Here is an 11,380-nt window from a genome sequence, read left to right as displayed (position 1 = left end):
GACAATCTTGTGAGATAAGAGATGCTATCTCTGGTTGATGAATGAAGACAGTGAGGCTGAGAAAGGTTAGGCAGATGTCCTGGCCATGCAGAGAGTACAGGTCTGTTTCTCCATCTGAACTCTGCCCTGCCCTAATCCATTGTTCTTTCCTCCATTCTATGGCAGCTGCAAAAGGGGTTGAGGGAGTATACCATTTAAAAAACAGGTAAAAAGGATGATTTGAAATGAAGATAATAGCCATGTAGAAGACAGGGCAGGTGGGAAGCTAGGAAGGGATGGATTATCAGGACAGAAACATGGGACAATTCATATAAGGTATACAAGTATTTAAAGATAAAATATTTAAGGATAAAATGCCTAGAATTATCTTGGAGGTGTGTGGGTTCAAGAAAGGTCTTGCTTCCATTTTACCAGTTTTTGAAAAACGTTTAGTCCAGCTGGTTTCTCCTTTACCTTGAAGGAAGCTCACATCTCGATTTTGTGCTCATCTAAGTAAACATCTTAATAAGTGCGTAATAATTTAGTAAGAGCTTTTTTGAAGAATGCTAAGCAAACATGACCAACACAAGTTGGTTTTATTTTAATAGTCTTTTAATAAGAATCTCAGCACCTGCTTTGAGCCAGGTGCTGTGCTTGGAGCTAGGGATGTAGCAACCCTTCTGGTTCTTGTAAAGCAACGGTCTTCCCCCACTAATGCCAGTTACATTATGTATGCATCACTCAGATGAATTATTAAGATGTTTTCTAATATGCTTGTCTTGTTGAGATCAAAGGAACACCATTCCTCTGTGGGAAGAAGATGGAGCTTGCCTGGAAATAAGAAATCTTTTCCAATGTCAATCACTCCCATGTTCCATCACCCAGAAAAGTGAGTCTTTAGATAGAAAACTCAAGCAGGGAACCCCCATCTCTCTTTGGGTTTGTTTTTCTTGGGTCTGGACTTCAAGGCATAGTCATACCACATGAAGGCAATGTTCAGAGACTCAGAGTACTAGGATATAGAAGTGGAAGGTCTCTCCACAAAATCCACAGGTCAATTGGTATCTTAGTCTGTTTGTGCTGCTGCAGCAAAATACCTTAACTGGGTAATTTGTAAACAGCATAAATTGATTGCTCACAGCCGAGGAGACTGGATCAAGATGACTGCAGTTTTTGTGTCTAGTGAGGGCCCCATGTCTGGTGAGGGCCCAGTCTCTGCTTCCAAGATGGCGCCTTGAGCACTGCATCTTCCAGAGAACGGAAGGGCTAAAAAGGGCCCAGCTAGTTCTCTCTGGCTCTTTTATAAGGCATGAATCTCTGAAGCTTCAACATAAATTTTGGAGGCGACACAAACATTCAAACCACAGAAATTGGTATGTGACTTATGACTCATAATTTAGGAAGCTGATTTCATATATGTTGGAAAGCTCTATCAAAGTCTAAGAGTTTGAATAGTTTCTCCTTATGAGGACTTGGGGTGGGGGGCAAAGCTTCTCTCTCACACTTTTGCACTCTCCCATGCATGTACTTAAGGCGTGTGTGTGCACATCCCAGGGTCTGCAAAGGCATGGTTCCTGCTCTCAGGAGTTGCTGTTTCTGACCCTTTGTCATCCTGAAAGCAGCCCTAGGGATTGCACCTCCTTTTCTGCTTTAATATCTATTTTTCTTCCTCATGTAGCTACATTACAGAGTTGCCAGCAGCCCAGGCTCACACTGCCAAGAGCTGATGCAACAGCTTATAGGGAGGTGGGATGTGGCAGGCCACACTACCATGGCCCCATGTGTTGGATCTCAGTCAGCTAGTTCTGAATGAGGATGCTGGATGAGACAGGCCATTTGGCCCTCGTTCATACTGCAAGGTAAGAGTGCTTTGTCGTGAAAATGAAGGGCGCCTGGGAAAGGAGGTGGCCTGTGTCAATGAGATCCTGTTTCCCACTGTCTCCTAGAGCAGAAGATGCTACTCAAGCCACAGGGGAACAATCTGCATACACATCAGCCAGGCGGAACTGAGCATGGAGGTCAGTGTATTCGTTCAAAGGCATCTATCACTGTGGCAGTTAATCACCTATATAAATATTTGTAGAATTGTATGACCTCATTTGATGCTCACAGCCAGCTAATAAAGAAGGCAGGGCACATAATGAGTCCCCATTTTACAGATGACAGAACAGCAGCTCAGAGAAAGGATTTGATCAGGGCAGGATTTGGGGAGTGTGGCATGTGGAAGAGGAGGAGGGAGTTGGGAGGTCTAGAGAAGAGTGCTACAAACAAGCAACAGAACCTGGAAGCTCCATGCTTGATGTGGTCACCCTGCTCACCTGCTCCCTTCCTTTCTCTTGGCCCCCACCTGCCTCCGGCCCATGCCCATATCCGTGTCTCTTCATCCATTCAGGAAATGCTTACCTAATTTCTGCTATGGTCTAGGTTAGACCAAGACACACAGTGGGGAACAAAATTCACACTATTTTCACCCTGTGGAACCTGTAGTCTAGTTAGGATGTAAGACACTAAACAAACAGCTGAATCATATGAGTACTCATACCCTCAAGTGCTATGAAAAAAATAGGGAATAAAATAACAAGGGCCCCCACTTTGTCAAAGACCGTCATGAAGTCCAGTCATTCCTGAATGTACTTACTCATTCATCCAACACATATTTATTGAACACCTACTCAGTGTGTTGAGCTAGGCTCTGTTCTATGGATTGAGGACTCACAGTGACCCACAAAACCAACTACTTGCTGCATTTCTCCCTTGGGTATTTCATAGATACCTCAAACCAAACAAGACCATGATTTAACCAATGATCTGACCCCCTAAGCCTGCTCCGAGCAGCATCAAGCTCATCCTCTTTCCTGAGCAGAAAACTTGGACTTTCCTGACTCCCATTGATCCTTCACTTCTCAAGTGCAGTGGACTATGCCTCACTCAACAACATTTGGTGAGCCTGCCTGCTTGGCACACATTCCCACAGTGAGTGCCCGATTGTCACTGGCACAAAGTAGGCATAATCTTTGTATTAAGAGAACGAGAGTCTAGCTTCACCTCAGGAAATGACTAGACCTCAGAAACATCTCTTCAATCAATGTGGTTCTCTCATTCCCCTCTATGGGGGTTGTAGGTTTAGTCCTGGGAGAGGTACCCCTGCCTTCAATCCCCCACCTCACACCAAATGAGTCTTCTTAGTGTTACCTGATTGATCTTCCCAAGACAAATCTGACCATGACACTCCACCATGGGAAACATCCTCTAACTCTCTAATGCCTACAAGGGCAAGTCCAAATCCTTCCCAGGACATACAAGACTGTTTAGAATCAGCCCCTTGGTGCTTCTCCAGCCTTGGCTCCCATCACTGGGCTCCCTACACCTGCTAGACTGAATTTCTTCCTTTCTGAGCTCTCCATGCTGCATCTGGCCTCTGGATATTGGCCTATCCCATTTTCTCTACCTGGAATGCTGTCCCTTGCATAGCTGTTACCCACCTGTGCCATATCCCTTAACCTTCCAGAGCTAGTGCCAGTGATGCCCCTGCATTGAGCCTTCTCTGATGACAGCAGAAGGTGATTTACTCAGTTCTGTATTTCCACAGTTCCTTCATCATTCATCCCATAATTGGTCTTGCAACAACAAAACTGGTTTTATTCCTATCCATATGGTAGCCTCTGTGAGTCCTTCATAAACTCCCTATCCTCCCGAGTATTTCTGAGGATCTTCAAAGGCAGCTTCCCAAGGGCCCCCAAGACCGACTGTCAGCTAGACTCATCACGAGTGGCATTCACCACAGTCTTTCTTTCCAGCTCCAATCCAGGGCCCACAAAGCTATTGGTGGAATTTCACTACTGTCACCAGAGGCCATCCATCATGACAACACCAGTGTTCTTACGTGGGCTTGCATCAGACTAGGTGTGAAGAACTTCTGGTGCACAAACTCATTTTATTTTCACAACAACTGTGAGTAGGCACTCACCCTCCATTTTACAGATGAGAGAGCTGAGACCCAGGGCAATGAGGGTCACACAGATCAGGCTACAAGGCTGGTCAGTGGGAGGGCTGGGATTTGCTTTTGATTAGCCCCATCCAGAACATGTATTCTTACCTGCTGAGCATGGGCCATACACCAAGCCTCTGGACTGCAGCTCAGCTCACCACCCTGCCTTTGTCCCTCTGCCCCTATACCTATCTCTGCCAAGTAGGCAGTGGGGCCTTCAAGGGCAGAAATTGGTTCTTACTCTTTCTCTACCCAGCTCAGTGCTAAACCTACAATAAACGTTTTTTAGTAAACTTGTTACCTTTCTGGTGAGAGTTCATTCGGTGGGATTATTTTCCTTTTCTCATTTTAGGTCTAAGCTTCTTCTCAATAGCTGGTCAGCCTCATTTGACAGCCAAGCCTCCTTTAGAAGGACCAAAGTGATTTGAGAGATGTATGGGTCAGGAAACGGTAGAACCATCCTCCACTGTAGTGGGAGTGTTAACTTCTGGCCGTTCCCAGATCCATTTTAAATGCCTTGTTTCTATTCATTTGGCCTCCAGACCAATATGGAAATATAATAATGCTCTGGGCAGCATTGAGGAGACCATGCGGCTGTGTGCTGGCCTCACACACAGGGAAGCATTTCCGCAGCCAGCCTGATATCCAAATCTTCCATTTTGGCCATGAATGTGCATCTTCTCATCATGGGCAAATTGTACTGGGCTCTAGGAATAACTGTAAATTGGCCTCACTCTGGCTAAAGTCACATATCAGACCTGAAGAGCAGAAGGATAATGGATCCTTTGCCATTGTCCTAAGGGCCCCTGCCAACACTCTCAGATGTTCTGGATTCTCTAACTGTTCTGATTGTGATGATCTCACTCCACACCCAGTATCTCACCATCTGTCAGTGACACAGAGGCTATGTAGGACTTGAGTGTGGGTTAACTTGAACAAGAGGATTGGGGTTGGAGAACCCAGTTAGAAAAAGTGGATAAGCTTTCCTAGAGCCATGAAAGTGTCTTGGAAAGTATAAATATAAACATGATTTATGATAAGTAAACATATTTCTCCATTCACCCATTCACTGATTTGATTATTAAACTGACCATTCTCAGGAACTGCTGGATGGGGAGATGAGCTGATGTACCTGCCAGGGTCCAATTAGGAAAACAGAAATTGTTCTACCTATTGGAAGCAGAAAATTTAATATGGACAATTTGTTACACCAGGAGAGCTATGAGGATACCCAGAAATTAGCAACAGCTGGGAGCCACTAAGCTACAGGGACAAATTGGAGGTGGTGTCATCAGGGTCTAGGAGCTAGAATCACTCAGAGGAAGCGTGAGAATCAGTATGGGAAAGTAATGGTCACCTCTACATTCTGAAGCTTCTAGAGAAGAGAAGAAGTACCCTGGCTTCTTCCTTCCTCCCGTCCTTCAGTAGTCTCCTGTGAGTGCCTTGCATTGACCAAGCCCAGGCAGAAGCCAGCTGATGCAGGAGCCTGAGACCTGCAGCCTGTAGGGGTCAGAGGTCCTGCCATTTGGAGGAGTACAGGACAGGGCTGAAGAACGCATCTGTGGGCAACCTCTCTCATGGCAGGTGCAAGGGATACAAATAATACAAGAGAAAACAGTAAGTACCGTAATTGACTTTTTTAAAGCCACTAGATCAAAATAGAAAGAGCAATGATGTCCTTCTTTTGTGAAAGGAAAGGGTTCAGAAAACTTTTTGAAGGAGAAAGCATAAGCTGGATCTTGATGAAGCATGAGATTTTGACATGAAAGCAGGGAGAGGCTGTTTCAGAAGGGTCAACAGTATGATCGGGGCACAGTTTCTAGAATGGGTCTGGCATCCTCAGGGAGCAGAGAGAACTCTGGCAGAAGTACAGGGTGTGTCAGGAAAGCCATCCCAGGGGGGAAAGACCAGGTTGTGTAGCGGCAGTGTAGCGGCAGTGTGGGCTTTGAATTGTGTACTGAGGACTTCAGATTTAGCCTGTAGGCTGGGAGAATTCTGATGCAGGGTGGCTGAAAGAGGGTGGTGCAGATCATCTTGGATGTAGAGGAAGAGTGCGACACCCTGCCACCTTCCTGTGTCTCCTTCTCCTCCCCGCTCTTCCTTCTCCTGTTCTATTAAGCAAATGGAAAACTCATGCACCCTCCTGAGTGTTTGCTCTTCAGCATTTATTCTAATGCCAGGATCCAAAATATTTTTGTAATTCTCCATGGACAGTTGCCTTCAGATCCTAAGATATGTTATTTAAGAAGACAAATCTTTGCTTTGGATTTGCAAACATAGATTCAGTTGTGGTTTTCTTTTCTTCTTTTTAATTTTTTTGAAACGTTACAGGGGATTGGGAATTAAATCAGATGCATAATGCAGTTGATCAAGCCATTATGCTTTTTGTTAAAATTGAGGTATAATTAATATGAATTGAGCTGTGGCTCAAATATTCATTGGAATATGAAGTTCACCTCTCCAGGTGACTGCTCAGAAGAGATTCATTCGAATATCTAAGTAGTCTGTTTAAAAATCAGTCTCGTGATTTTATGATTAAGTATCATATGATTTACCTTAGGCATGAAGAGCAGAGGAGAAGAACAATCCCTCCCATTTGTACAGCACCTTATGCTTTCTAAAACACTTGCACAAAATCAAAGGAAAGTACAAAGAAATAAAGAGGGGGGAAAAGCAGAAGGGCAAGGAAGTAAATTATTCTTACAAGACTTTTTAAGAAAAAAACAACACTGCACTGTCAAGAGAGATGGGAAGTCAATATGTGAGCATATTTCAAGAAGTCAATATCTGAGGATATTTTAGGAAACTCATGGTCAGAGGTTAAGAAGTTGAAACCCACAATGTCCAGTTCACTTACAGATTTCTGAAAGGTTAAATGACCATTTTGAGTGATCACAAAATAATATTCACCATCTACCCCTACAACTTCTTTCTTACATCAAGTGAAAAAACATACCAATTGTAGCACACATTTTTGGTAGACTCGCTAGCATACACTTATCCCTGCTCCCCTTTCCCTCAGCTTTAAAACAGTATTAAAAAAAAAAAAAAAAAAAGTGTGCTCTCCTACTTCCCCTACTCCCACTTAAATCCCTCTGTGAGTTAAGGAAAAGCTGGTTCCTCCCCCTCCACCCCACCCCTCGCCTCCACCAATCAGATCCCACCAGCTCCAGATGTGGGACCCGATTGGCAGTTCATCAGCACATGTTCTCCATCTCAACGAAGGGTTGGGTTCAGTTGTAATCATGTGATCTAAGCCAGTCCAATCAAGGGATTTTTTTTCTCGAAATATTGGGATAGGGTTTCCTCTTGCCCTTAAAGCTCACTAGGAACATGTAGTAGCAGGAGCTGCTGACAGCCGTCTTTGACCATCAGGAGAGTCAGGTTAAGAATGAAGCTTTACCAAGCAGAATAAAGAGTGGTTCTTGAGTTGCTGGATGGATTAAACCAGCTCTAAGACTTAATCTAGGCTTGAAGTTTCCAGCTCTGGAAGCCAATAACATCCTATTTCAGTTAGCCCATTGGAGTTGGATCTTCTTTTCTTACAAATAAAAACCTGGGTGATAACCACAAAAACACTCTCCCAGTATGAAAATATTGCTTATGTGAAGCACAATAGCTTTTAAACCAGGATTTATTCAGCCCTGATAGATGCCAAATGTTTTCACATACATTGTTTTGTTGATTCTTTATATATTTACCCTATCTTTAAATGAGGAAATGGTAGCCCAGGGGGATTAAATGACTTCCTTTAATAGTCAGGGTTGTTAATCCTGGCTGCTGTAACAAACAGTCTTCATATCTCAGCACTTTACTATATATATGAGTATTTCCTGCTCACATCACAATCTAATGAGAATTAGGTGGCTTTCCTGGGTGGGTGTCCTTTAGGTGATGACTCATGGATTTGGTTCACCTCCCTTGTGTGATCCTGACGTTTTGGAATATTTTGTTTCCATTGGTGTGGATTTAGAGACAGAGTGTGTGAAAAATCTCCAGGGAAGCTTCAGAGGTAAGGCCTGGAAGTGTGGCATCCCTTTTGCCCACGTCGTACTGTCCAGAATCTAGTCGCATGGCCAACAGCAAAGAAGGCTGGGAAATAGTCTTCCTCGTGCCTAGAGGAAGAGGGCGAGCATCTCTCTGTCATCCCTGTGGAGGGCCATCCCAGGATCCCGCCCGGTGCAGTTGGTAAATAGGACCAGGATTCTAAGCTAAGCTTCTCATTCTACGGACTCCTTCCCCGTCTGTTTCTCTTGCTCCTGCTTCTTTTTCTCCTCCGCCTCCATCCCCCATACAGTCGTATTTAGCTAATCCCCTCCATACGTAGTTACACTGCTTATGCAAAGGCCAGCTGATATTTCTTCCCTCAGTATCTTCTTAAGGGAAGAAGAAACCCCCAGCCCCCCTGACATTTGATAGAACCACAGAAGCTGTTGTTACTTGAGAAAAATGTTCACCACATAATAATGTATACGAGGAATTGATCATTTACTTACCCTCAAAGCAGATGGACTTTATAAGCAGAAGTGCTCTGTAATGCAGGCATGACTGGGAAGAATAAATCAAATTTCTCTGTGTACTTAGGGGAGAAAGAATTAATTCAAATGCAGGGTCTGCCGCTTCAGGTCCATTTACGGAAGCCACAATCCTGCACTATGACCACCAGGGGGAGCGCTAGGCCCATCCCTGCACAGGTAGCTGCTATTTTTAGAGGCTGCTTCTAGCCTGGAGGAAGAAACCAAAGAAATAAAGGACTACGATACTTTTTTTTTTTTTTTTTAGCCGGACCAACTTATAAATTATTTGTAAGTCCAATAAAAGGCAATTATCAACATTTCCTACTATTTCAAGAGTAATATATTCTATGTTAGAAAAAGATTCAATTTATTCCATGGCTATGATTCAGACAATGGGAAATTGGAGACAACCACAACCAAAAAAAAAAAAAAAAAAGATTGTTACCCTGTGTAAATCTTTGTCTTTAAAACCCAAATCAGAGGATGGGAATTCTTGCCCTAGTGGGCATGAGATATTTGCCCTGAAGGCATTGGAATTTGATGGGCTGGGGAAGGCGACTGGAAGGTATGTGTGTCCAGTGACACTGTGTAAAACTGTCATTCTTCCCACAGCACAAGGGAAGTGAGTCAGAGTACTCTTGTCCAAACAACTGGATAGTGTTTTATTATTTCTAACTCTGTAGGCATGCAATATAATAATGAAGCTCAGAAGATATTCTCATATATGTTGTGTGTATATATATACATACACACACAGACACATGTATATATACACACACACACAGAGAGAGCGTGTTTGTTTGTGTGTGTGTGTGTGTGTTGCTATGTTGCCCAGGCTGGCCTCAAACTCCTGGGCTCAAGCAAATGTGTCCTCCTGTCTTAACCTCCCAAAGTGCTGGGATTACAGGCGTGAACCACTACTTCCGGCCAAAAGAGATCCTCTTTTAATAAACAAAAGTGTTGTTTTCAAAGAGCCCTCCTGTTCTTTCCAATCAGTTGTGTGAGCATCACTTTCTTGCCAAGCAGCAGTGTCATGTGATGGGACAAGCCTGGTTCCTTGACTCCAGAAAAACAGAGCCCAAACCTTGCCCCTGTGAGTCAGTAAAACTGAGACTTTGGGCAAATAATTGAACTTCTTCCATCTTCAGTTTCTCTAATACAATATCTATCTCCCAGAATGAACATATAGCTGGAATGAGGCAGTATACAGGAGTACCTAGCTCAATAAATATTAGCTTTCTACTCTGATAAGGTCTTTTGTTTCCCTACAGATGGCAACAAATACATTTGAACTGAGCGGCTGGATTCTACGTTGTCACATATTCTGAGTCTGTGGGCCTGGATGAATGAGGTTTTGTGTTGAAGCCATGGCAGGGATGAGGAGTAGGTGAGGGTGGACCCACTCGGGTGTGGAGGCAGGCTTACTGAATCCCTGAGCTCTAAAGAGGAAGCATGTTTCTGGGGCTATGTGTTCTCCAGAGAACTGAGGCCCTTCACTGAGCTGAGAAGGCCTTTTTCTCAAGCTCAGGGAACAAAGCAGCAGGCAGTGGGAATGTGAACATGTAAACCAAGGCTCTCATCAGCGGCTGTGACTACTTGGAGACCTTTTCCTGACTGTGTGACAAGCAGAACAATAGGAGTTGATAAAGCTCAGAGCCTCTGCTGGGACAAATGACTGAATGTTTGTGTGCCCCCAAAATTCATAAGTTGAATGTTAACCCCTGATGTGATAACTGAAGGCGGGGCCTTTGGGTGGTGCTAAGGTTATGAGAGTGGAGCCCTTACAAATAGGATTAGTGCTCTTATAAAAGGGGCCGTGGAGAGCTATCTCACGGCTTCTGCCATGGGAGGTTACAATGAGAAGCTGGTGTCTGTGAACAAGGAAGTGGGTTTTCACTAGACACTGAATCTGCTGGGCCCTTGATCTTGGACTTCCCAGCCTCTAGCAATGTGAGAAATAAAATGCTTGTTGTTTAAGCCACCAAGTCTATGAGTATTCTGGGGTTATCATAGCCCGAATGGACTAAGATAGCTACTGTCTGGGGAACTTGCAGGTGTCTGGGGAATGTGTAGAGCTTGGAAGAAAGTGAGTTGCAAGCATTCTGAAGATTACCAGGACTCTGGGGGTCAGCTCAGCGCTCCAGAAACAAGAGAAAGCTGACATCCCTAGAGAAAAAGCCCACGTGCCACAAGGTTTGCCATCAGGCGGCACAGTGAGCCCAGCACCTGCTCCCCATTCACAGAACTGGTCTTAAACCACTCAGTTCTACCTCCTCATTCCTCCAGGCCTGATCCCTGTTTGTGAGCATTAGCCTAAGACCTCATGCTTATCTCTGCTGTCTATTCTTAATACCCCTCCACCCCTGTCCTCCACCTTTCTCAGCCATTGTCTGTGCCCTGGGAGATTGCACCACCTGGACTTCTTTGCTGCCTGTTCAGGTTAGAAAACTCCAGCAGGAGGTGCCGAAGTGAGATAAGAAGGAAGTTGAGGTATTTCTTCCCTGCCCGTCTTCCTACTTGGGCGTGAAACTCTGCCACTCCTGGTACCCTGCCAGCCACTGCAGCTCCCACCAACCCTCCTCATGGCCCCCATCCCCGTGGGGCTCTAGTGATAATCTTTCCGCCCACCTTGTTCCTTCTACCATCTGTGTGGTAATGGCTTCCTGCTCTTGCTCCGTGCTGCGTGCTCCACTCTTCCTTGTCAATCCCCTCAACTCTATTCACAAATCCCTGAGATGTCTCGTCATTAAAATCTCTGCTTTTCAACCACCTGGGGTAAATTCTGTTTTCCACGAGGGCCCTGATTCAGACATATCGCCTCTTTGTAATATTTATTTACATATTATCTTGTTTTAGAAAGGAGCCAAAAACAATACATAAAATGTAAAATCACAAA

The 11,380-nt window shown here is 44.5% G+C and overlaps 1 long non-coding RNA gene across 1 annotated transcript; it reads right to left on the bottom strand.

The window, feature by feature from the left end:
• Positions 1-578: 578 nt before the first annotated feature.
• On the bottom strand, positions 579-3,817 carry LOC108532979 (uncharacterized). The gene is made up of 2 exons (XR_001886613.1): positions 3,462-3,817; positions 579-2,044 (listed from the first exon to the last, which is right to left on the bottom strand). It is a non-coding gene; the product is annotated as an uncharacterized LOC108532979 (long non-coding RNA).
• Between the last annotated feature and the right edge of the window lie 7,563 nt (positions 3,818-11,380).

The sequence above is a fragment of the Rhinopithecus bieti genome, unplaced genomic scaffold, assembly GCF_001698545.2.
Source record: "Rhinopithecus bieti isolate Rb0 unplaced genomic scaffold, ASM169854v2 scaffold_6380, whole genome shotgun sequence".
Taxonomy (NCBI): Eukaryota; Metazoa; Chordata; class Mammalia; order Primates; family Cercopithecidae; genus Rhinopithecus; species Rhinopithecus bieti.
Note: the sequence above shows the minus strand (reverse complement) of the source record. Positions and strands in the feature narration are given on the sequence as shown.